Genomic DNA, 26,183 nt, shown 5'->3' with positions numbered 1-26,183 from the left:
AAACTTTTAACGTTCAACCTGTAAATGTAACTCATAGCCTTGGAGTCGCTAGGTCTGCCTTGTGGCAACTTTTACGGCTCCCCCGACACTCTATGGCACCCTGGAGTATTACCAGAACAACATACACACACACACACACACACACACACACACACACACACACACACACACACACACACACACACACACACACACACACACACACAAGCCTCAAAGAGATAAGGACTCTCTCTCTCTATGTGACATTCCAGACACAGAGCATTACACACACACACACACACACACACACCTTTGTATTAGAACTTAGAAATATCCTTTTGATATATGTACAATTCCATTATGCATGTGTGATTAGTTTTTGCTTTATAATAGAGGTATAGTTTTCTAATGTGTAATCATGAATCAAAAGTGTTTTAGTTTAAGAATGTCACCAACATTGTCTGGCAATTGCCTTCCCCCCACTTTGTTTTTATTGCCCAAACGGAATGTCAAGCAAGCTGAGATTCTAGGAGAGGAGTAGGAATAAAGTGTTAATCCTACAGTTTCCATATGTATAACCACTTAAGAAATGTATAAACATGGATTTGATTTTCCCGTGTCATAGTAGCCGATATCAGGGCTTGATAGTCGTGTGAGGAAACTTTAAATGTGTGTAATTCTGCATATCTCATGTAACTTTGCATTTCTATAACCTTCATGTGATGTGTTTGATATCTCTGTAATTCTCTCAATCTAACGGAGTCGAATTCCGATAGCAGAATGCAGTAATGTACATTGTTTTACACATTTCATATTTCTGGAGCCGAAAGGCTTAAGTCAAACACCACTGTATCTCGAGCCAGGAGGCTGTTCCAAACAAACAAAGGAATCTTCCCGCTCGAAAAATCTCGACAGATGATTTGCCCTTCCCGTAAAAAGGGGCGGGGACGGGATTCCCTCAAAAGACGGAACTTGCCTGTTTCTCGCGCTCTTCCCTTCGGAAAACTTTGGAAACCCAAGTCGGGACCGACTTCGGCCTGCTTCTCATCTTCTTTCTTTTCTTTTAGTCTTTGTTTTTCCTACTCTCCTTTGTTCATTTCCACCCACGAGGGAAAATGAACTTAGCCTGAATTATTTCTTTGGTAACTTCACGGTCGATGAACCTTTAAAACTTCGCGCGAACCTGCGTGCTCCGAAAGGCACGAGAGAACACGCCCAGCGCCAAAAAGAACGACCCGCGCACGCTTGTCTTTCGCAGTCACAAAGAGAACCACATGCAAGTATTATTTTCTATAGAGATGTAAATGCTGCTTAAGGTGGCCTATTCCCTTTTTCAAGGTGATTTGATTCCTTGTTGTCTTTCAAAAGGTTACTGTCTGTGATTTAGTCTACAGTGATCATTTCAGATGATCTTTTGCTTTCACTTTCTCTCATCTCTCTCATTTTCCGATCTCATCTCTCTCACCTTTTCATCCTCTCTCTCTCATCTGTTATCCGTTTTTGTCTTGTATTGTTTTTACTGTTTATATTGTTATACGCATATTTACTTGTGTAAATTGTAGTATTTTGCATTCCTTAGTTCAATGTATTAGTCCAATTATTAAAAAAACACTATATTCTTGATTGATTCTGTCTGCTCATATAAAGTCAATGATGTGTTGATCCAAGCTACATGCTTTATCTTGTTACTTTCCAGTAACCTAAATTTTATAAGGACAGGATAATAGTTCCAATGGCCAGAAACTATTTTTCCTGAAATTATAAGAAGTGATAACTTTACTGAGAAGTTGATAAGTTAATATTACGGCCGTTTTGCTGGACAAACCGATTGTTTGATAACTAAATTAATTCCATTAAAGTTATCTCATAAACTCGATCTGAAATAAGACTATTGATATATTAATGACGAACCATGACCCATTGTGGTAGTCATTCATATCTATCTATTTTCAGCTTCGATAATTTAATGTAACTGTAATATGCAATATATTAATAATATTCATGATTAATTATTAAAATTCCCTATATATCATTTGAGCTAATGTTAATGATATACCCAGTGTGGTTACAGCTACCGACCAAATAAATCAATAATTTGACACAAATTGAATTGCTGTGAATACGGTAAGGCAGTATCAAGGCAGTAGAAGCTCGGGTAAAGCTCAGCTAGCACGATCATCGGATAACGTTAGTTAGCTGTATGCTATGCTACTATCTAAGCTAACTAAAAAACACACTAACAATGAGAAATGTTTATATCTTAGTTTATCTATAGCTTCGGTTAAATACTAGTTTCTGAAACGTATAAGTTAAAATACATTAATGACTTGTTATAACGTAGTACAATCGTCTTCTATAATAAAGTGATTTTGTATGATTTGTAACCAGGCACTAAAGCGATTACACATAAAACGTGCTTTGAACCAATCCGATTGCTTGGGTCCTAAGCTCGGACTCATCTCTTCAGTAGGACTCATTTGTTCACCACACCGTCTCTACGGTTAGAATCCTGCGTGTCCATGGCAACGCTCTGCTTTGCATGGCAACGCAGCGCTGAAAAGGGGCGGGGCTACATAAGGTCTATAAGCAAGGAATCTCTGTATGTCTGTATGTATATTAGCTGTTAAGGTCAGTGATGGAGAGGGACAGGTTGATGATGACCCCTGCAGTCATATTGATGAGGAGGGAGAGAAGGAGGAGGAGCAGGAGGAAGGAAAGCAAGAGAAAGCAGAGCAGGAGGAGAATGGAACCAGTACAAAAGGTGTGTTATACTTAGCAGCGGTCTGTTATCAAGAAATAACAGACCACATTCTACATTAGAATTCAACCAAGCCATGTAATAAGTAAGGGATAATGTAGAGCAAGGCGGTTGTTATAGCGAATACAACCCCAACAGGCTGATCAGGACCTGACGCGAAGCGGAGCTTGAATCAGCCTGAATGTGTTGTATTCGCTATAACAACCGCCTTGCTCTACATTATAAAATATTATATATTTATAGATATATATTTATAGATATATTATATATTAAAAACAGCAGTTTGCAGTGTGTCATCACACAGACAACATCCTTCTATAGACCTTATGCGCCAGAGAAACGAGGGCGCCGCCATCTTTAGAATATTGTCTTTTTAAGTTCTGTTTTGCGGTCGCTCTGTATATTTCTATGACATTGCTGTCCAGGAGTAATTAGCTTTTGAAGTGGATTTACTTAATGTAAAGTTAACGAAAGTTATCATGAGGACTGTAATGTTTAAAGCAGATGACTTAACAAATGTCAGTCGACCGGGAAGCTATTAAAACGAGCCGTTCATTAATAAACACGCAAGATCGCTGTGAAAATACAGACCGGAAGTCAAAAGACAACAAGCGCAGTGCTGAAAAGGGGAGGGGCTACATAACGTTTATAAGCAGGGAATCTCTGTATGTCTGTATGTATATTAGCTGTTAAAGGGGTCATATAATGCCATTTTTGTACAAGCTAATATGATTCTTTAGGGTCTAAATTAAAAGTTTGTAATATACTTTCATTTAAAAATTCTCATTAGTATTGTAAGAAAACACTAATTTTACCTGGTCAAAAACAGCTCTGTTTTCAGCACGCCGTTTAAGTGCATGTGTCTTTAAATGATAATGAGCTTTGCTCACCCCACCCCTCTGTTCTGTGGGTGTTTTGCCATAACAACACACGTGGAGTGTTGCCTTGACAACAGTTGAGGGTAACGTTATATTTTGAAGAATGGCAGAGGGAGTCTCTGAGGACACATCTGTGCAACCGTATCAATTTGAAAACAGGACGTTTCTGAATGGTTGGTTAACGTAATGTCACTTTGATCTATCTTTGTATGTCCTGGCAGGGTAGAGTAGTGAGATATGAATGCTATGTGTTTACTGATGTATACATTAGTTCCTTGACAGATTGATGTTACAGCTAATGGTCATGAAAAACTTTTTTTCGGTAAATGTAGGCTTGTCCGTGATGCGTAACGTTATCTATGCAGTGTTGTTAGGTACAACTGTCAGGGCTGAAGCACTAACATTTTACTGATCTGTTTAAAACATAATCAGTCTATGAGACTATGACAGTCATTAGGCACATAATCGATTTTGTGACGTCATGGAAATATTCAAGTGTAATGGAAATGTTCAAGTGGACTTTGTTGTCTACTGCGCAGGTGCGCAGTAAGGGAGGGGCTCTGGGGGTTGGTTGTGTCAGGCAACTGAACTGACAGATGTTCGGTTGGTGTTCAATAAAGGAACGAGCACTGTTAAACGAGAACCTGACGACTCGTGTGATTAATCAGTGACGAACACGACATGGTGTCAGAAGAAAAAACGGGGTAGAGGACGGTATTAATAACGTGAGTTGTTGTGAGATCTGAAGTCTGCGTCGTCATGGCAAAGTTCACTCCGCCGGAGCAGTTTGACTTTTACAAGCCAGAATCGTGGCCGGACTGGAAACAGAGGTTTGCCAGATATCGAGTCGCATCACTGCTTACAGAGGAGGGTGAAGATGTGCAGGTAAATGCCCTGATTTATTCGATGGGAGCAGAGGCTGAGCACATATTCAGATCGTTTACGTTCCAAAACAAGGAAGACAGCAACAAATATCCTGTGGTAGTGGCCAAATTTGACGAACATTTCATCCCGAAACGCAACGTTATCTACGAGCGTGTTAAGTTTCATTCGAGAGTACAACTTCCCGGCGAAAATGTGGAAACATTTGTCAGGCAGCTATACGAGCTAGCTGAAAACTGTGATTTTGGCGCACAAAAAGAAGAGCAGATGCGTGATCGCATAGTAATAGGGATTCGGGATAAGCAAGTGTCACAAAAACTACAGATGAAAAGTGATCTAACATTGCGCACTGCTATTGAAATGGCCCGACATTGTGAATTAATTAAATTCCAAAACACAGAGGGAGTTAAGAGCACAGAACATGTGGATAATGTGAAGGCAGTGAGAAAGAAAGAATATAAGAGAACTGGCAGCTCAGCAAAAATGTACAAAAAAGTGAGAAAAGGAACATGCACAAGATGTGGGCGTAATCACGATGACAGTGATCTGTGTCCTGCTAAAGGAAAAAAAAATTATGAAATGTACTAAAGTCGGACACTTTGCAGCCGTGTGTCACTCAAAAGCAGAGATAACTGAAACCGATGAGGACGATTGTATGTTTCTGGATCTGTTGAGCAGAAAAAAAACAGAGGTGCATTGTTAGCAGAGGACGAGCCACCATGGCGCACCACTCTAACTTTGGCACATACACCAGTCTCATTCAAAATTAATTCTGGGGCCGATACCTCAGTGATGTCCGAAGCTACCTATGAAACACTGCAAAACAAGCCTAAACTCACTCCAGTGAAAAACACTCTGCAAAGTCCAGGCGGCACAGTGGCCACAAGGGGGCAGTTTTTAGCAAAAATTACAGCCCATGTCAATGGACAGCTACGTAATTGCAGCTTTAGGGTAGTAGAAGTTAAAACTAGTGGGGAAAACCTTCTAAGTCGAACAGTGGCAAGCAAACTAGGCTTGATCAAGCGCATTGACGAAACCAGTGTACTTGGTGGTGTGGGCACTTTAAAAGGGAATCCAGTGAAAATCATCTTAAAAGATGGTGCACAACCTTACAGTGTGGCTGCACCACGACGGGTTCCTATTCCCTTACTCCCTAAGGTAGAAAAGGAGCTGAAAAGGAGCTAAAAAGAATCAATGTCAATGGGCATAATAGAAAGAGTAACGGATCTAACAGAATGGTGCATTGTTCCAGTTATAAAGAAAAATGGAAACATAAGAATCTGTGTGGACTTGAAACGTCTTAATGAAAATGTGAAACGTGAGAAGTTCATCTTGCCCACGTTGGATGATATACTCCCTAAGCTAGCCAAGAGCACCGTGTTCTCCAGTTTGGATGCAGAAAGTGGGTTTTGGCAGATACCCCTGGAGGAACACAGCGCACGCCTGACCACCTTTATTACACCGCTGGGAAGATATTGTTTTAAGCGGCTTCCTTTCGGCATCACTTCAGCACCTGAAATCTTTCAACGGAAAATGTCAGAGTTGCTGTATGGACATGACGGGACAGTCGTATATATGGACGATATCTTAGTTTTCAGAGAAACGGAGGAAAAACATGATCAGAACCTTAAGAGGGTTATGGAAACCATACCAGCTTTTGGACTGAGACTCAATAAGGAAAAATGTCGGTTCAGCCAGCCAGAACTGAACTTTCTAGGCCAAGTGGTGACCAGGCAAGGCATCGCTCCAAGGCCAGAGAGGGTCAAGGCAATCACAGCTATGGATTCGCCCCAAAACATTACTGAGTTGAGACGGGTGTTGGGGATGATAAATTACATCGGGCGATATCTACCGAATCTCTCCACAGTGCTACAGCCCCTCAATGAACTGCTTAAGTCCGAACGTGGCTGGTGCTGGGGACAATCGCAAATGCAGGCATTCACAGAAGTGAAGCAGTTAATCTCGTCAGCTCCTATCTTAGAGTTTTTTGACCCTGCAAAGCCGACTGTTGTAGCGCAGACGCCAGCAGTTACGGGCTTCGGAGGATTGCTTATGCAGAACCATGATGGACAGTTAACCCTCTGAGGTCGGCAAACGCGCCGGCGCGTTTTGCCGTATTTTCTTCACATTGTAGCACTATAAACTTAAATTACTCCGTCATTTATGGTCATACAGAAAAAAGAAATATAAATAAATAATCTGTGATATTTTTACTTCTGTAGGTGTCCACTTACAATCAAATCAAAACATTGTGCTTTTGTAAAATAAAGAAAATAAACAGGGTGTGCGTTCTGCCTCTCCGTCGCGGTGAACTTTTTTTCTTGAGCACGTCTATAAACTGAAACAAAACTCAGCGAATACTTGTCACACATTTATGAGCCATATACCTTTATAAACATTTAAGTGTGTACTTTTAAATGATCGGATTCAAACTGAAAACAAATATTCTCTAAGTAATTTGTATAAAACCAACAAGATGTCCAGCTTCTCAAACGCTTGCTCATTACAGTTAATTTGACCACGCCCACTCGCGCAAAAGACATTCACATGCAAATCTCCACATGGGACGCAAACGCGCTCCTTACCTCAGAAACAAAACACCAAAACACTTCACAAGTCTCTGCTTTTCGTCGAGTTTGAAAGACGCGCCGTGAGCTTACATTGGAATTACCTCAGAAGAAGAAGAACGCGATTTGAAGACAAGAAAGATGTAGGCTAAGGTAAGAAATTCTTACATATTAGTTTATTGTTGCATAAATTTCACATTGCAGTTGAACTGTTGCTAGATATATGGTGAATATTATAATATTTAGACCCGTGTTTACTGTTACTGTGTTTGTGGATATCTGCTCAAATGTAGATATGTATATGGTAACCATAATGTTTTATATTTGAGCGCGATCGCGTTTGAATGTATCATATTTGGATCGCGATCGCGTTTGAATGTATGATATTTGGATCGCGATCGCGTTTGAATGTATCATATTTGGATCGCGATCGCGTTTGAATGTATCATATTTGGATCGTGATCGCGTTTGAAAAGCACCAAACGGCTTTATGTTTTTAATATTATCTCATTTCATATCATCATAACGAATGGAAACATTTGAAGTAACATGATAATCAATATATTTTTCTCTAGCTTAGTTGTTACTGAAATATGTTGGAAGATTTATAGGCTGATATGGTTATTGTTATTATTATTGTATGCAGCACTGCGCATAGCCTATGCCTACAAGGCACAACAAACCTGGTGTTCATTATATTATATATTGTTGGAAACATTTATGTGTGTGTGTATGTGTGTATTCTGTGAATTTTAAAAAGCAGTTTTAACCAGAAAAATCTAAAATTTATTCCCAAAATCGTGCAGGCCTACAGTTTCTCTTGATATCAGTATGTTCACTTTTTTTTTTTTTTTTCAGGGCCCAGATGCCACTCCTGCTGACTTCAACTTTCACTGTACATGAACATGGTTAAGTGAAAATCAAACACCTTGGAAATGAAAGGTATGTACAATGTTTTTAGGAATGGCACAAAGGTCTCTGTCTTTGGATAATTGTTTTCAATGAGTGCTTTTTTGTCATTTGATTTGTATCTTTGGATTATGTTGTGTTGTAAATAAATCCAAAAAATCTAAAAAATCTAAAAGCCATTATTTTTTAAATCTCCTCATTCTTTGTGCAAGGTTGCTCAGAATGATAGGGCCTGATAGCTCCAAATAGGGCCATTAGGGAGTGTCTTTGTCTTTCTCAGGTGTGAAAAGCTTACATATTAATGAGCTCCCGCATAAAGCTTTTTCACACAAAACACGTCGTAACATTTTTAAATCAATATATTGTCTTATCTGAATGAGCAGTCAGGGTGATTTTCACATAGTTTTGGAGCAAATATTCTAGGCTACGTCATACAATTTTCAAAAGTCTTGTGAAGAAATAATCAGTATGGGTTTCATGACCTTATTTCAGTGAGAATTTTTTTTTGTATTTTCACAAACCACGCATAAATGTCATTATCTCAAAACAACAAACTTTTACACACATGCTGCTGATATATTATTGTAGCAGAGTTTGTGCTGAATACAGTGTAAATAGACTTTAGCCATGAAAATGTCACAAGTAACAGAAATAAGCACAAATGTCAGAGCATGTCAGAACACCTCCAGGGCCCAGAAAACAGCTCAGACCCCAGAGGGTTAAAGGAGAACTCTGTCAATTTTAACATTGAGCTCATTTTTTTGTACATTTGGAGTGCTGTCAGTACAGAGAACAACGACAAAAATCGGTGTTGCCTACACCGTGTTATCCTCTTTTTAAAATTAGCACCCTGTTGACTTAAATGGGGCAAGTTTTAAACCTGCTTTTAGCCTCTTAACATCCTTGATGTTTCATTACAAGTGCCCAGCCATGTGAGTGATTCCTGCAGAGTGAACACGGTGAATCTGGCTGCAGTAGATGTGAAAGATATGAATAAAAGTGATGTTAATTCAGAACTGCAGTGTGTGCTCGGGTACATCCGAAATGGGTGGCCAGGATATTTGAAGAGCGTCCCATCGAATGTGAGAGCATACTTCAAAGACCGTGGTTCACTCAGTGAAACCGGTGGACTGGTGTTAAGGGGCAGACAGATTGTGATTCCTGAAAGTATGAGGGGAGACATGCTTCTGAGGATTCATCAGGGCCACCAAGGCCTTACTAAGTGTAGGGAGCGCTATAGGGGTGCTGTGTGGTGGCCTGGTATCGCAAGTAATGTGAAAAGGCTGGTGTCATCTTGCAAACATTGCAATATTCACAAGCCTAGCCAAAACAAAGAACCGCTAATCACTACACCATTACCTGACTTACCTTGGCAGAAGCTTGCTGCCGACCTGTGCGAGCTTAAAGGTCGTCATTACTTGATTGTGATCGATTACTTTTCAAGATGCCTTGAAATCTTAGAACTGCCAAAGACAACCTCAGAAACAGTCATACAAAAGCTGAAAGGTATCTTCACACGCTTTGGAATACCTGAGCAGTTAATGACTGATAATGGACCTCAATTCTCAGCTGAACAGTTTAGATACTTTGCAGTGGAGTACGATTTCCACCATGTCACCTCAAGTCCCCATTTCCCACAGTCCAACGGCATGGCCGAACGAGCTGTGAGGACTGCAAAATGGATTTTGAAACAGGACTTAGTGCAGAGCCAGGGTGAATTTCCTTCTGAACCACCCTGTTCTCCTAAACCTTTGAGTCAAGTCATCACCAGGTTTGGACGAACTGTGAAACCAAACCCCAAGTATGCTAGTTAGCTGAGATGTTAGACATTAAGGGCAGAATAATCCCTGTCTCATCTCAAGGGATCGTGGTAGTCTACCCACACCCTTAGTAAGTTTTTTTTGTTATTGTGAAAAAAAAAGGAGGGTGAAAAGCGTTGCTGCAAAACCCCTTTTGTTTGTTGTGTGACAAGAATTTGTTTTGTTTAGATAACTAGTTAATAGAGGATTAATCTTAGAGGGTTAAAGTTATTATGTTTTCTTACTTTTAAAAGGGGGAGATGTCATGTGTAATGGAAATGTTCAAGTGGACTTTGTTGTCTACTGCGCAGGTGCGCAGTAAGGGAGGGGCTCCGGGGGTTGGTTGTGTCAGGCAACTGAACTGACAGATGTTCGGTTGGTGTTCAATAAAGGAACGAGCACTGTTAAACGAGAACCTGACGACTCGTGTGATTAATCAGTGACGAACACGACAGTCACAAAATCGAACGGCTTGATTTGAGAGAGGGGAAAACATATAAGAAGATTAAAAAAAAAACACTGGATGGATTTTTAATCATTTTATGATGGTTGTGTACAGGCACTGCCAACACACATTTCAATACAATCAACTTGTAAAAGTGCATGTACCATTATATGACCCCTTTAAGATCAGTGATGGAGAGGGACAGGTTGATGATGACCCCTGCAGTCATATTGATGAGAAGCGAGGAGGAGCAGGAGGAAGGAAAGCAGCAAGAGAAAGCAGAGCAGGAGGAGGAGGAGAATGGAACCAGTACAAAAACAGTGACAGGTACAGGGGCAGTGTGCAGGGCTGGGTAGGCAATGATATTATGCATAGATAAGATATAGTGACGTCACGTTCTTCTCATGCAGTACAACCAGTACAGACAGAGGCAGGGTCCAACACAGGTGAAGATGAGCCAGGGATAGACCTAAACAGAGCTGAAGATGAGGGCTTTGATTTTTATACACACCCGGCCTCCAAAGATTTAGATCTTTTTTTTTTTCTTACCACCCTCAACAACCCACCAGAAAAGGCATGAGTATCTATCATACCAAAGATGGTATTATGAGAGTGGCTCACATACTGTAAGAAAGAAAACTCACTGTACTGCACAGTATGTTTGGCATATGCAAAGCCATCTGCAAATGAAAGTGCATTCATTAACCCCCTGAGGTCGGCTATCGCGCCGGCGCGATAGGCTCGTTTTTTTCCGTATGAGTGCAAAAAAATAATAAAATAAAAATATTAATTTTTATCTTTTAGGCTTGTTTTGTACATCAATCGATTCTGTTAAATGTGTATTATTTTTGTGTATACTCACAATAAAAACAAAGTGTTGTGCTTTTTGCCAAATAAAGAAAAATAAACGTGATGCGAGTTCTGCCTTCTATCTGCCAGTGTCGTCCATTCTGAAACGCGTCCGAAAATGAACAATAACTCAGCGAATACTCAGTCAAACAGACAAACAGACATACAGGCATGAAGCTTGAATTCTCTTCTCTTAAATGAAGTAATTTATATAAAAAACAAATATTCTCATGTTGTGAAATCTGTATTAAAAGAGAGCGATTCCAGTCGACCTCATTAGAGCTAATTCAAATGTAATGTGACTCCGCCTACGGAGAGCGCGCACTATTCAAACGCAAATGAATGAGGCAATCCAAGCAAACCTGTGAACGCCCACATATCAGTTTATTCAGATCATTACTTTAACACCGTCTCGCAGCACTGTGAGCAATAACAATAATGAAAAAAGTACCTCAGAAGTGCGGGTATATCGAGGAGCGAGCTGAGGAATACTGTAAGTTTTTTTTTTCTTCTCACGTGAATCGGGTTTCTGTTTATGAATGAATGAACGGCAGAGATGCGCGCTGTTTACCACAGCTCGCAAAAAGACAGTTTAAATTTAAATCGTGTGTGTGAATGAATGAGGATGTTTTAGCAAACTGTATTACTATGAGTAAAAATCGACTGAAATATGTTGAAATAAAATGTATGCTATTTGTATAAGCAATACGTATTAAACTGCAATTTTATATGCCCTAATAGGCCTATTTCATAAAAACAACGTTACAGTCAGGCGAAATATGAAAGACAACATTTTGTTGACTAGATTTGAGTAGGCTACAGTTTTTACTGTAGAATATACTGCCACATAAGCTTTTGATGACAAAAGTACCTCAGAAGTGCGGGTATATCGAGGATCGAGCTGAGGAATACTGTAAGTTTTTTTTTTCTTCTCACGTGAATCGGGTTTCTGTTTTTGATGAATGAACGGCAGAGATGCGCTGTTTACCACAGCTCGCAAAAAGACAGTTTAAATTTAAATCGCGTGTGTGAATGAATGAGGATGTTTTAGCAAACTGTATTACTATGAGTAAAAATCGACTGAAATATGTTGAAATAAAATGTATGCTATTTGTATAAGCAATACGTATTAAACTGCAATTTTATATGCCCTAATAGGCCTATTTCATAAAAACAACGTTACAGTCAGGCGAAATATGAAAGACAACATTTTGTTGACTAGATTTGAGTAGGCTACAGTTTTTACTGTAGAATATACTGCCACATAAGCTTTTGATGACAAAAGTACCTCAGAAGTGCGGGTATATCGAGGAGCAAGCTGAGGAATACTGTAAGTTTTTTTTTTTCTTCTCACGTGAATCGGGTTTCTGTTTTTGATGAATGAACGGCAGAGATGCGCTGTTTACCACAGCTCGCAAAAAGACAGTTTAAATTTAAATCGCGTGTGTGAATGAATGAGGATGTTTTAGCAAACTGTATTACTATAGGCTACTGAGATGAGTAAAAATCGACTGAAATATGTTGAAATAAAATGTAGGCTATTTGTATAAGCAATACGTATTAAACTGCAAATTAACATTTATATGCCCTAATATTTCATAAAAACAACGTTACAGTCAGGCGAAATATGAAAGACAACATTTTGTTGACTAGATTTGAGTACAGTTTTTACTGTAGAATATACTGAATATATATATATCAAATAAGCTTTTGTTTAGCAATTTTTATATATAAAATAAAGTCATCAACTAAGATGTTAGCTGTTCCAATTTTGGCTATATTCAAACTAATGAATACATAGATAGGCCTAAAATGTAGGCCTATAATCTTTTTTTTTTTTTTTTTACAAAGAAAGAGTACACTTGAAATATTGTTGAAATTTTAATTATTGTTGTAATTGTAACCTTTTTAATAAAATAGCGAAACATATTTACAAGATAGATGTAAGCAAAATCTTAAATGGTCAATATAAGTCTTCTTCTAATTTTTTGTCCTTGCATTGTGGCTCAGTCAGTCAGAGTCACACCTGAATGAATGGCTAATTATGCAGAGTCATTATGCATAATGGGTGGGACATTTTGTATTCCAAGGTGTAAACCACTCCTCGTTCACGCCCACTCGCATAATGGCTTTCCAAGCAAAACCTGTTTTACATCAATTTAAATCAATGTATGGTTTTATCTGAACGATAAAGCAAGACTATTTTCACATAATTTTGAAGCCAGAACTCGAAGGAAGAACATCCATTTCTCAAAAGTCTTATTCATGCATATTTATTATGAGTTTTGAGGTCTTCTTTCAGCAACTTTCATTTTTAATTTTTTCAATAACCACGCATAAGCATTATTCTCTTAAAAATAAAAAAATATACATGCATGGTGATCACATATTTTGGTAGCCCTGTTTGTGCTATATAGAGTGAATTTACACCTTTGCCATTAACATGTTTATAAATAACTGAAAATAGCACAAATGTCAGAGCATGTCAGAACACCTCCAGGGCCCAGAAAACACCTCAGACTCCAGAGGGTTAAGGGGGGAATGACAGCCTGGAAGCATGTACATCAGAGAATAGAAGAGCACGAAAGAAACCAAGTTCACAGAGACAGTGCAGAAGCATATTTTATGATGGCCAGTCAAGCAGACATAGCAAGCTTACATAGCAAGCTTACTGCAAGACTTCCTGCTTTGCTACTGTTCGGACGCTTTTGCCTACTGCTCCGCACTTTGCTCTATCGCTTTCGTTATTATTACATTTTATCACCTAATTTTAACTTCAGTGAATCAGCACAGTGCTCAGAACGCTTGGATTACTATAAAAAAGCAGAATTATTTTCATTCCTTCAGAATTCACTGAAGCTTACATTCCGAGGAAGAGAAAACTGAACTGCTTACATTCCGGCGGAAGAGAAAACATTCACAAGGATAAGAGAAAATGCGTCCTTTTGATTCTACTTGCTGTACTAACTGCCAAAAACTTTTACAAAGGATTACAGTTCTTGAAACAAAGCTAATGGTAGGATCAAACCAGACGGAACCCACAACAGAGTTTCATCATGGACAAATACAGCGCACAGCCGGTGAGTGTCATGAATTTAATGCTCCTCAACAGAACATACCTAGTGCAGAGAAACAAGCCGATCGACCTACAAACCGTTGGTACAAAGAGGGGGCAAAACCCAAAAATAGAGACATTAGACTCTCTCAGGCAAAAATAGTTTCATCTACACCATACACAGCTACAAGGATTACAAACACTGGTCGTCTTCCACAACCTATTCATCTTAAGAACAGATTTGAAGTATTATTGAATGAGGAATGCTCAAATTTGTTAAATGTGGATGAACACAGACAGCCAGGAGCTCACTCTGATACTAACAGGCGCTCAAGGTCAAGCAGACAGCGGCACTCAGCTCAGAGCGCAGCCGAGGTCAAAACATTGATAGTTGGGGACTCTACGATCAGAGATATCAGCTCGAAAGATACAACTACATGCTGCCTTCCACAAGCAACAACCTCTGACGTAAACAGAGAAATTCAAAACATTTTGATGAAACATAAGACTGCAAATCGACTCATCATTCATGTGGGGAAGAATGATATCCATAAAGAGCAGTCAGAACAGCTTAAGAAGGATTTCAATGAACTTTTTGAAACACTCAAAAGACTGAAAGTACAAACATTCATCAGTGGACCACTCCCAGCAAGAGGAAGTAACAGGTTCTCACGGTTGCTTGGGCTTAATTCATGGCTGCAAAAAACCTGTAATATAAAAGGAGTGAACTTCATAGACAACTTTAATCTTTTCTGGAATCAGAGGCCACTGTTTCAACAAAATGGCCATCTTCCAAACAAACTGGGTTCAAGAGTGCTAAAGGACAATATCCTTTTCTCCCTTCATCATCCTTCTGCCAATCCAATCAACCAGAATGGCACACACTCACCTGGACACAGTTTGAATGACCACAGGACTTCACTTCAGGACTTGAATGGACATGCGGCTGACACATCTCACAAAGACAATGATAACACCATGCAGCCAAAACAACTTCTGCTCACGGACACAACTTCAGCTGAGCCCTGCCCACTGAGCTCACCAGAGTCAGACTGTGACATATTAGAAATGTCACAAGATTCAGCTCCCAAGGACAGCATATTACAGCCTCGAATAACAACAGATTCAGCACCCAAGAATGACCAGGGAAGCCAGGACAGCATATTACAGCCTCCAATAACAACAGATTCAGCACCCAAGAATGACCAGGGAAGCCAGGACAGTACATTACAGCCACCAGTAACAACAGATTCAGCACCCAAACACGACCAGGAAAGCCAAGACAGCATATTACAGCCTCCATTAACACCACAGCCACTCTCACCGCTATCACTATCTCCTACATCCCCATTGATGTGTTTCTCAGAGAAAATGGAAAAACTAGTGTATGCTGGAACCCAATTCGCTGGAAGCCCCCAGATATCAACCAGAAAAACATCACTACCACCAAAGTCTATGAGCGCAGCACGCCCTCTCCCCCCTCCCCCTCTTCCTCCTCCTCCTCTTCCTCCTCCTCGAGCATTAAGGCCCCTTCCACAACGCCAGGGCCCACAACTTCCACCGTCTGCTCGAGGTGTTACAAAATCAACCGATACCAGCTCCAAGTGATTTGTGCCGGGTCCCCGCTGTGATAACAGTAACTTTCTCAAATGTTTACAGAACAAGCGGGAACCCAGTGTTCCTGTATCATCTGTTCATTCACATGTTAGAAAGTCTAAGGCCTTTAAAAGCCGTACAGCAAACCCATCTAATCTGGTGCCTATCACACGACAAACTAAGATTGTGGACACAAAAAGCAAGACTGTTAAGTTAGCACTTTTAAACATCCGCTCACTTAAAAATAAATCACTTCTAGTCAATGACTTTATAAGCACATACAACCTGGACTTTATATTCCTAAATGAAACTTGGCTAGAAGACAGCTGCAGTGCAACAATCCTCAATGAAACATCTCCTCCGAACTTTACCTTTATGAGTGTCTCCAGAGCTGGAAGGAGAGGTGGGGGTGTAGCTGCTCTTTTTAAAGATGTCTATCAATGTAAGCAAATATCATTTGGTAATTACCCGTCTTTCGAATATCTGGGTATTGTGTTAAAAGGTGCTCCACGGATTTTACTTATCACTATTTACAGGCCTCCAAAATACTCTTCAGCCTTTGCTGAAGACTTTACAGAACTGTTATCAATAATTTCCTCAGAGTTTGACAGTTTCACTATTGCTGGAGATTTTAACATTCACATAGATAATGCAGAAAATAATATGGCAAAAGAAATCATTACTGTTTTAAAAACTTTTGATCTGATTCAACATGTACATGGGCCCACACACAATCGTGGACACACTCTAGATTTACTTATCAGTAAGGGTCTAAACATTTCATTGAATGATATTAAGGATGTCACACTCTCTGATCATTACTGTATTTTCTTTGATTTATTGATCTCTCCTGCCATTGAAGTTAGATCTGTGTCTGTCAAGAAGAGATGCCTAAATGAGAACACTAGTGTACTATTTATGAAGGCCATATCCCTAAGACCGAGCATATCTGCTGACTCGGTTGATTCTCTCCTTGATTCTTTTAACTCGAAGGTTAAAAATGTAATTGATGATATTGCTCCTGTGAAAGTCAGGAAGAATGGTAAACAAAAAGCACCTTGGAGAAACTCAACAGCAGTGCAAATTATGAAAAGACAATGCAGAAAATCAGAGCGCATGTGGCGAAAGACAAAACTTGTAATCCACTATAACATCTATAGAGACACCATTCGTGCTTTCAATATGGAACTAGGCAAAGCTAGACAGACTTTCTTCTCCAATATCATAAACAGAAACCTAAATAATACTCGAAATCTCTTCGCTACTGTCGACAGACTAACAAATCCCCCAAGCCAGATTCCCAGTGAAATGCTCTCCGACAGCAAGTGTAGTGAGTTTGCTACCTTTTTCTCTGAGAAAATCAATAATATTAGAAAGGTGATCAGCACATCCTTGAGTTGCGCTGGGGTCAGTCAGATCAGACTACAACCTGAGAAAGTAGTTACTATGTCTGATTTTGAAGAAATTGATGGCAAAATTCTGAAAGAAACCGTTCAGCACCTTAAAACATCAACCTGCGCCCTTGACACACTTCCCACATCTTTTTTGTGTGTTAGACTGTTTAGAAGCAGATCTCCTAGAAGTGGTAAATGCCTCACTTTTCTATGGAAGTTTTCCAAACTCCCTTAAAACTGCTGTTGTCAAACCCCTCCTGAAAAAGAGCAATCTGGATAAGACTATATTAAGCAACTATAGACCGATCTCAAATCTTCCTTTCACAGGCAAAATCATTGAAAAAGTTGTCTTCAACCAGCTGAACAAATTCTTAAACTCAAATGGATACTTTGATCATTTTCAATCTGGCTTCCGATCGCATCACAGCACAGAGACAGCGCTCATTAAGATAATAAACGATATTCGCTTAAATACGGATTCAGGCAAATTATCAGTGCTGGTTCTACTCGACCTCAGTGCTGCATTTGACACTGTCGATCACAAAATACTTCTAGACAGGCTGGAAAACTGGGTGGGGTTTTCTGGGACAGTTCTAAAATGGTTCAGGTCATACTTAGATGGGAGAGGTTATTATGTGAGTATAGGTGACCATAAGTCTGAGTGGACATCCATGACATGCGGAGTCCCTCAAGGCTCAATTCTTGCGCCACTCCTGTTCAACCTGTACATGCTCCCAATGAGCCAAATAATGAGAAAGAACCAAATCTCTTACCACAGCTATGCAGACGACACACAGATCTATTTAGCCCTATCGCCTAATGATTACAGCCCCATTGACTCTCTGCTTCAATGCATTGATGAAGTCAACAGCTGGATGTGCCAAAACTTTCTACAGTTAAACAAAGACAAAACTGAAATCATTGTGTTTGGAAACAAAGATGAAGTTCTCAAGGTGAACGCATACCTTCACTCTAAAGGTCAAACAACTAAAAATCAGGTCAAGAATCTTGCTGTGTCTTTAGAGTCAGACCTTAGTTTCAATAGTCATGTCAAAGCAATAACTAAATCAGCATACTATCATCTGAAAAATATTGCAAGAATTAGATGCTTTGTTTCCAGTCAAGACTTAGAAAAACTAGTGCATGCTTTCATCACCAGCAGGGTGGATTATTGTAATGGACTCCTCACTGGCCTTCCCAAAAAGACCATAAGACATTTGCAGCTCATACAGAACGCTGCAGCCAGGATTCTTAGCAGAACCAGAAAATATGATCATATCACACCAGTACTCAGGTCATTACACTGGCTGCCAGTTACTTATAGGATTGATTTTAAAGTATTATTACTAGTATATAAATCATTTAATGGCCTAGGACCTCAATACATTGCAGATATGCTCACGGAATACAAACCCAACAGATTACTCAGATCATTAGGATCACATCAGCTAGAAGTTCCAAGAGTTCACTCTAAGCAAGGAGAGTCTGCTTTTAGCTATTATGCCAGCCGCAGCTGGAACCAGCTTCCAGAGGAGATCAGATGTGCTCCTACATTAGTCACATTTAAATCCAGACTCAAAACACTTCTGTTTAACTTTGCATTTAATGAATGAGCACTGTGTCACTGTTTGTCCGACTGTTTATCCTGTGTCTTATTTTAGTCTTTATTCTAAACTGTTTTAATTATTTTTAGTTCTTTCTTGTTTCTTTATTTTAAACTGTTCTTTATTCTAAACTGTTTTAATTATTTTTAGTTCTTTCTCGTTTCTTTATTTTAAACTGTTTTGTATATTCTTATTTCTTCTGATTATTTTTAATAGTATGTAAAGCACTTTGAATTACCATTGTGTATGAAATGTGCTATATAAATAAACTTGCCTTGCCTTGCCTTGCCTTACTAAGTGGAAAACAAGTGTCTCTTCACCGTGACCAAGTCAGAAAGAAACGCCAAGACATGGACCGTGTCATAGAAGTGATAAAAGTCATCGGAAAGTGTGGTCTTAGCTATAGACGCACCAAATTTGAAGCTGCATACACATGGGACAACATTGCTGTTGATCATGGAAAATTCTTGGAAATGATCATTCTGCTGAGCAAATTTGATGTCTCTCTGCAAGAACATGTAAATGAATGTGTGCAAACAAGCCAAAGCCTAAATAAGACCAGGGTTAAAGGCAGAGGATCTTCCGTTACACTGCTCTCTAAAACATCTGTCAACAAAGTGATTGATGTAATCAGCCACTTGATCAAAGAAAGCATTTCAAGGGAAGTAAGGCAAGCAGGAATGTTTTCTCTGCAGATTGACACCACACAAGATGTTACCTCCACAGACCAGTGCAGTGGCGGCTCCAGAGATTTTCTGTTGCAGGTGCTATGGGGATGCTCAACACTTAAAAGAAGGTGCTTTGAATTTTGGGGCGTTTCATTTTGGAGGTCGCATTGGACCACCATAATGAAACGCCATCATGAACAACACCATAATGAAAGTATACACATGCGTACATGCCCGCATTAACTGTACTCGTTCTGCGACTATAAGTAGTATATATATACTGTATATATATGTAAAAGTATTAAACGCAAGGGATATAAACAGGGACGCAACTACCCAGAGGGGTATGCAGCAACAATTTTGGCAGTCATCAATCTGGTGCACTTTGAGAGTTAAAAATTAAAAGCTCCAACCCATATTCAGTGTGCAAATTAAACAAAGAAAAATTCAAACCTCTTTTAGTTACAGTGTCTACATTACACTACTACATAATAATAGTTAGCCTATAATATTAATCCCATGATAGTAATAGCCATATATTGTAAATGCACTGAAAAATAAAGGAAACTTCCATAATTAATTTTGTACTAATTTATATATTTGAAAGAGTATATTTCTATACTTCACATTAAAGATGTGATTGGGCCAGCCCAGTGTCAATCAAGAAAAGAACCAATGGGCCGCTGAGCTACGTGTTTCATGGGGTGTCAGAAAGAAAAAAAAAAACTAAAGCTGACTTTTTTTAACCAATGCATTACACCGGCACTAACCCATGCGCCGCCAATTAAGCAAAACAAAACGAATGGGCCGCCGATGTACTAGTTTTATGGGCCGTTAAGACAAAAAAAAAAAGTATGAGATGTATCGGCCCAAAAAGCACGTCGGCCCACCGGGAATCTCCCGGTAGTACCGATGGCAAGTAGCCTACATGCCTGGACGTCACACTTTAAATCCTACCTGTTGCTGTAAATAATCCACTTATTTACAGTAGCTGCTGTCACATCAATTGACATGCCATCTCCTTTTCCTCTTTCTTTTTCTATTTTTAGTCCCCGACAGCTTTTTTGCTTTATCCATCTTTTTCGACGACAACTCACTAACGTTACTCGTTCCTGCTTGCTCAGCGCTCATGGCGACCGCGCCCGTGCCCGCCCGCGCGCGTCCGCTCGCGATTTTTAAATGATTATTTAATTCCTATTTTTAACAACATGAAAAAGACTATTCAAACATGACATTAAAATATAAATATAAAAAAATTACAGACATTTCTTGGGGGTGCTGGGCAGGTGCTATGGCTATTATAGGGGGAGCTACAGCACCACCTAGCTCCCCCCTGGCGCCGCCACTGGACCAGTGTGCTGTTATCCTCATAATGTGACTGATGTGGTCCATGAGAAGCTCATAGGTGTGGTTGATTGTGAGTCATCAATTGGAGAGTATTTTGTGGAGCTACTTAAAAAAACTCTGGCAAAGGTGGATATTGAGCTTAGGAACTGTGTTGGCAACTCAACAGATGGAGCCGCAAACATGCAAGGCCAGTACAAGGGGTTCTCTGCTTTACTGTCATCAGAGTCTCCTAACCAAGTGCACATCTGGTGCTATGCACATGTGCTTAATCTTGTTCTGGGAGACACCACGAGTGCTGTGATAGAAAGTGCATCCCTTTTCTCCATAGTGAACAATGTTGCTGTATTTATCAAGGACTCATACAAGCGTATGAAAATGTGGGAGGAAGTGAGAGATGACAAGCGATACAGACGGCTGTCTCCTATCAGGGAGACAAGATGGTGGGCCAAGGACCAGGACCTAAGCAAGATATTTGGCTGTTTTGGTAACCCTGACTATGCTTTGTATGTTGATTTAATCATAACACTGAAAAGGATAGTGGAGGATATGTCAATCAAAGTACATGTCAGAGCAAGAGCTAAGGGGTACACAGAGTCCCTACTGAAGCATGAGACGGTGCTGACAGCGCAGCTATTCTTGAGAATCTTTGAGATTACCTCACCACTCTCCAGATACCTCCAGACCAGTGGCATGGACCTAATCACTGCTCATCGACTAGTTATGGGGGCCCAATACAGCCTAAAATCCTGCAACAGGGACATGGATGGTGTCACAAAAGCTGCAAATGTCTTTGTTGAATGGGCTAACAAGGAGCTGGAGGAGAATGGATCTAAAGAGGTGGTTCAGGGAGCTCTACCTGAAAAAAAAAAAAAATCATAAAGAAGTCCATTCCAGGTGAAGTAGCAGAGGAAGAACATTTGTTGAATACAGAGGATCAGTATAGGATATAGGTGCACAATGTCATTTTGGACACAGTGACTCACTATTCTGCAAATGGAGCTCTTTATGATGATTTTGCTTGCCTCGACCCAAGGAATTTTGGTACACTAAGGCCCAATCCCAATACTATTTTATACCCCTTCTCCTACCCCTAACCCTTCGCCTACCCCTTACGCTTGCCCCTTGAAACAGAGTGGCAAGGCGTAGGGGTGAAAATATTCCCCTAAGAAATGGGACACCACTACTGCACTGTTACACGTCATTATACGTCGCTGCTAGCGCCTACATCACAGGAGATGCGCCAATGTTTATCACAGACTTCCAAGATGCCGTCGTCAGCTATAGTCATCTCAATTGCGTGAGTTACAGCTATTTTTTTGCATTTTTCTTCTGAAGTTCACAGAAAACAACGGAGATGACGATATCTTCGACGCCTAAGTATTTTTGGACTTCAGGAAACGTTGCTCGTTGTCAATGCGAAAACGAATGAGCCTCCGGGTTTCCTCAGGTGTCCCTGTTTGATAAAGAACATACAAGACTGGTTGATCATGTTGCAAAAAGCACAAAACTGTGTAAGCACTGTTCGTTTATATTGTGTTCACATATAACCACAAGAAAACAATGCGTTCATAGCAGACATACGGTAAAAGATAAGCCAATTCCCTGCCGCAATTACATTCACCAATTATCAGACATGAAAATATGTTGCGGGAGTATTGTTAACGAACTTCAGCGAATTCTTTTTTTTTTTTTTTTGCAAACGTTTCTTTGAAGAACATGACCGTAAATATGAACACAAGATTGAATGTGACATAAAGAAAATTATTATTGGCAGTCATGTTGCCTCTGTAGCCGGTGTATGCAGGTACATTTCTCATTTCTCTGGTCCCGAAAAATCTTCATTTCAAAGGCTATCTGGCCCTTCCCCCTACCCCTACCCCTCCAACCAAAAGAGAATCGAGACAGCTCTACCCCTTCACGGGAACGTGCAAAACGGAGGGGTAGGGCCAAGTGGTAGGGGCAAGGGGTGAATTGGGATTGAGCCTAAGAGATGGGGGCTTCCATCTGAATCACTCAAACACCTCAGTAAATGCCTCCTTAGGTTCGATGAAAGAACAACATCTGGAAGGCTCAATGCCGAGCTTTGTAGTCTGGCCAACCAGTGGGAGAGACTTAAGTTGCCACATTTGGAGTCATACACTGTCCGGACTGCAGTAGAGACAGAGGATGGAGAAGCCATGGAACTGAATAACATCAGCTGCACCTCCTGTAAAGACTGTGCAATTTGTGTTTATCATATCCTCTCCAAATACAACCTCCTCACTGATGCCTATCATGTTATTGGACTGGCCTACAAGTTCTTGCTTACACTCTCTTTCAGTCAAGTGGCCTGTGAGAGGACCTTTTCTACACTCAAGTTTGTAAAGAACAGACTGAGGAGCACCCTGACATAGGAGCGTCTTGAGGCATTCATGCTAATGTGCACAGAGAAAGAGATCCTAATGACTTTAGGCAACGATGACATCATAGACAGAGTTGCAGAGTCGAGTAAACTCCTCCAAAGATTGCTGGTGGTGAGGTAGGACAGTTTTAGGTTTTAGGCACACACATGTGCTACATAATTAAAGAGCGGGAGAAGCAGGAGAAGGTAGAGGAGGAGGAGGAGCAGCAGGAGGAAGAGAGGAAGAGGAGCAGTAGGAGGAGCAGCAGCAGGAGGAGAAGAGAGGAAGAGGAGCAGTAGGAGGAGAGAGGAGGAGGAGCAGCAGCAGGAATAGGAGCAGCAGGAATAGGAGCAGCAGGAGAGATGAGGAGGAGGAGAGAGGAGGAGAAGAGAGGAAGAGGAGGAGCAGGAGGAGAGATGAGGAGGAGCAGCAGGAGGAGAGAGGAGGAGGAGGAAAGAGGAGGAGGAGGAGAAGAGAGGAAGAGGAGCAGCAGGAGGAGAGAGGAGGAGGAGCAGGAGGAGAGAGGAGGAGCAGGAGGAGAAGAGAGGAGGAGGAGCAGCAGAAGGAGAGGAGGAGGAGGAGCAGCAGGAGGAGAGATGAGGAGGAGCAGCAGGAGGAGAGAGGAGGAGGAGGAAAGAGGAGGAGGAGGAGAAGAGAGGAAGAGGAGCAGCAGGAGGAGAGAGGAGGAGGAGAAGAGAGGAAGAGGAGCAGCAGGAGGAGAGAGGAGGAGCAGCAGCAGGAGGAGAGAGGAGGAGAAGAGAGGAGGAGGAGCAGCAGGAGGAGAGAGGAGGAGCAGCAGGAGGAGAAGAGAGGAGGAGGAGGAGCAGCAGGAGGAGAAGAGAGGAAGAGGAGCAGCAGGAGGAGAGAGGAGGAGGAGGAGGAGGAGCAGCAGGAGGAGAAGAGAGGAGGAACAGGAACCAGGAAACAGACAGGTAGAGGGGCAGTGTGCAGGGCTGGGTAGGCAATCATATTAGGCATATCTATCAATCAATCAATCAATCAAAGCTTTATTAAGGACACACACACAAAAATAGAAAAATACAGCACAATATTACATATTTACATATAGGATAAAATGCCAATAGTTCCACATACTAGATAACCTGACTGAACAGATTGAATTAGAAAATGTATTATTCTTAGTCATATTTATTACTGATGTTCTTCTCATGCATATGTAGCTGTACAATCAGTAAGCAGAGGCAGGGTCCAGCAGAGGCAGGGTCCAGCACAGGGGAAGCTGAGCCAGGAAGAGTTGAAAGTGAGTACACACACACACAATCTCTATTTTATGGGACTGCATTGTAGTTTTTGAGTATCTGAGTGGGTATGTGTGACTATTTTATCACTCCGACTTGACTGTACACATGACATGCTGGTAGTTAGCAGTATACTGTGACTTATGTGTTCGAGATTAGGTTTTGCTGACCTGGTTGTGTTCAGTGCAGTGGTGACTTGCTTATACAACCTGAGGAGGCAGGTGTTATCCTAAAGTTTCTTGAAGGTCTTCAGTGTAATCTGATTCTCTTTATACCATAAAAACACTATCAGAATTAAAATAACTGCAAAAAATCCTGCTTGTGCACCAAGGGCACTTGCGTAAAAGGCCTCTCCATCTTAAAGTCCCGGGCTGAATTTCAGTCCCAGTACGTCCCTGGCTTGCAGTATGAAATGAGTACATTAACATTTAAACCTGCATAACATTTTAAAAACACCCTCTTCCTCTCCTTCCGCCACATTTTAACAGCGTACTTCACCGCTTTCCCTGCAATTCCTCGAACTTCCCTGTGAAGAGCAGTTTAAAGTATTTAAAAATTGCAGTGGAAATGTATGGTAACCGACTCTGGCTTCTGTGGGATTCAAAAGCACAGACTTATGGGGAGGATTTTGCTTGCGGTGGTTTTCACTCTCACAATGCAGACCATTATGGAACTAAATTATTTTTCCATTAAAGATAAGCCTCCGTGTGCTCGCCTAACCCGAGTCCAGCAGCTGAGTGTGAGCAATTAAAACTTGCTATGGTACCGTTGCGATGACCTTCACTTTACCCCCTGTCGGTTATAAATTGACTCTGCACATGTTTATAAACTCAAACGGTGACCACAGTTGCTATGTGGTCACCGTTTAAGTTTATAAATGTGTGGACGTTCGGATGTAGCAGCTACCTAATAACTTCACTGTTCTTGTTCCTCATTGTGGCAAGCACAATTTTTTTATTTTATTTGGTTAACTAAAAGAGTTAAGCTTTTAAATAAAATCTAGCTTTCCAGACAATGAAACAAAGAAAAGTCATTTGAACAAACTTATTTAAACTTGTTATTCAAACTTGTTATTCAGCAAGGATGCATTTACTTTGATCAGTTAAAAAATATTTCTATTTCAAGTAAATGCTGTTGAACTTTCAATTCATCAAAGAATCTTGAAAATAAAATGTATTACAGTTTCCATAAAATATGAAGCAGCACAACTGTTTTCAACACTAAATATTTCTTGAGCAGCAAATCAGCATGTTAGAATGATTTCTGAAGGATCATGTGACAATGAAGTAACGATGCTGAAAATTCCGCTTTGCAATACATGAATGAATTAAGTTTTAAAATATAATCAAATAGAAAACAGTTTTTGTTTTAACAATATTTCACATTATTTATTGAACAAATAAATGCAGCCTTGGTGAGCATAAGAGACTTACTTAAAAAAAAAAAAAAAAAAATATATATATATATATATATATATATATATATATATATATATATATATATATATATATATATATATCTTACTGACCCCCAACCTGTTGAATGGGACTGTAAATACAAATGAAATGCAGTACATTTTACCATGGCTGATACTGACTCCACCACATTTTACAGCTTGTTGGAGGGATGTATAATACAAAAGTAGTAGTTTTTGTAAGGAGAGTAACAAGTGTTTTGTAATGAGCAGCATTGGAGTTTATTTTGTGCTGCTGAAATGCATATTTAAAAGATTTGTCTTGGTTTCTTATAATAATTTCTTTGAAACTTGGAAATGAAAGATACTCTGCAACTAATCTCCAGGTCAAAATATACC

The sequence above is a fragment of the Squalius cephalus genome (assembly GCF_949319135.1).
Source record: "Squalius cephalus genome assembly, chromosome: 6".
Taxonomy (NCBI): Eukaryota; Metazoa; Chordata; class Actinopteri; order Cypriniformes; family Leuciscidae; genus Squalius; species Squalius cephalus.
The sequence above is the reverse complement of the archived record's forward strand: the minus strand, read 5'-3'. Positions refer to the sequence as shown.